At 46.0% G+C, this 1,677-nt stretch overlaps 1 protein-coding gene across 2 annotated transcripts in view; it reads left to right on the forward strand.

Moving 5' to 3' along the window:
- Positions 1–698: 698 nt before the first annotated feature.
- prss23 (serine protease 23) overlaps positions 699–1,677 on the forward strand; it is an 11,967-nt gene continuing 10,988 nt past the window's right edge. For both annotated transcript variants that reach the window (XM_063189700.1, XM_063189701.1), the window contains exon 1: positions 699–1,074. The gene's annotated coding sequence lies outside the window, so the exon portion shown is untranslated. The remainder of the gene's footprint in view (positions 1,075–1,677) is intronic.

The following is a 1,677-nucleotide window of genomic DNA, read 5'->3' on the forward strand; positions in this document are numbered from 1 at the left end:
GAAACAGACAGACAGGCTTTACCTCAGGAAGATGGAATCTAAAATCAGGGGCATGCAGGCTTTGGCTCTTCTTTTTTTTTTTTTTACCTCAGAAAAACGAAAAGGCAGGGGCAGGGGCAGAATAGTCTCAAATTCCACATATCTGCATGAGGTGTGAGGAGAGGACTTCAATGAGATCAAGGTCAGGAGGTTAGGTGAAGTCTGCCCTGTCAGCCACAACATGCCCAGACATCCCTGGAATTTAGCTGGTCAGTGGTCGGTCTGAGCTGTGCTGAGCTGAGTTGAGGGCTGCTACCGCACTCTCACTCACTGTGACTCTTGGCTGACTCACCTTAGTGCTTGGTGAAATATTTCTGCTTTGCATTAGTGGTACACCTCAACAGTACAGCCACCTTAGCCATGGAATAAAATGCATGCATGTGTGACGGAGGTCATCTTGCACGCCAACTCTGCTAGTTAGCCACACGCCACTCTTATAACAATAATATAGCCATTAACTAAGCAATACTTTATATTATTATTGGGAATGGAACATATGCAGTTAACTAGGAATACGTCTAATATTATCAAGAAGCACAATTAACTTGACCCATGGTTGCTTCTGGTTCGTCTCACAGTGAAACCAGAAGCCCTCCCACCCACTAGTACCACTTAACTTATGAGAGAAATAGACGGCCAATTTTTCTGGTCTACTCAAAGCGGCGCTAGGACCGCTTGAGCAAGCACGCTCGCTACGTGTAGTCGTGCACTGGGAATTGCAGCCGCGCTCTCATAATACTTTCGCCTCTCGCCTCTTGAAGAAGGAACTACACAATCGCACGCTCGGATCACATGTCTCTATGACTTTTCTCTCTCACTCGGACAAATAGGATATACGATTCTATGCACTGAAGAGGCAAACGACTAATACCAAGCCCACATATCAATCGGATATTCTGGGTTGAGTTCGGCTGGACCTGTCAAAGTCTCTGGCGATATGGGACTTCACTTGAGAATTAACATACCCGGTGTTCTGGGCGAAAGGGGCATGACTGACATTTGAACGAATGCCGATTTGGATTCTCACATTATCAGGTAGAGTATCAGTGCGTTTGAATTAACAGTTGTCACCCTAAACTAAAAATGTACAATGGCTTCTCTGACCAGCCACGTCGAAAATAATTGAATGCGTAGTAGTCAATGTTGGGAATGAACTATGTGTGGAATGGAGTGCGCTGCTTTCTGTAAGTCTTTTAGCTGTTTTTGGTACAAACAAGATTACATGGCTTTAACTATTCCAAAGTTATCGTTGCGTGGAATGTAACAGAAGCAACGGACAGAAACTTTGAAGAGGCGTTTGAGGTTTTTATGGCAACAACGGCTTTGTATGGGCGCGCAGAAAGCGAGGGCTTGAGCAAACAGACCTTGTTGTCCCGTAAAGTTTAAACAACAACACACACGGAGTGGACAGGAGGTTGCTCACCATTCAATCAAGATCTGCAAGATAACAAAAGGGACGGGGTGAGTGGGTGGGTGTATGGACTCTCCGCAATCTGGGAAACAGGTTCTTTTTCGCTGGGAATTCCAGCGGCGTCAGAGGGGGGTCAAAGATGCGTCCAGTTTCCAGGCATGCTGGATGGAAAGTGTTGCGGCAGTGAGAAGCAATGCGCATGGAGAACATCTTTTCCTGTCAGTCCT

Source organism: Engraulis encrasicolus, chromosome 23 (genome assembly GCF_034702125.1).
Source record: "Engraulis encrasicolus isolate BLACKSEA-1 chromosome 23, IST_EnEncr_1.0, whole genome shotgun sequence".
Lineage (NCBI taxonomy): Eukaryota > Metazoa > Chordata > Actinopteri > Clupeiformes > Engraulidae > Engraulis > Engraulis encrasicolus.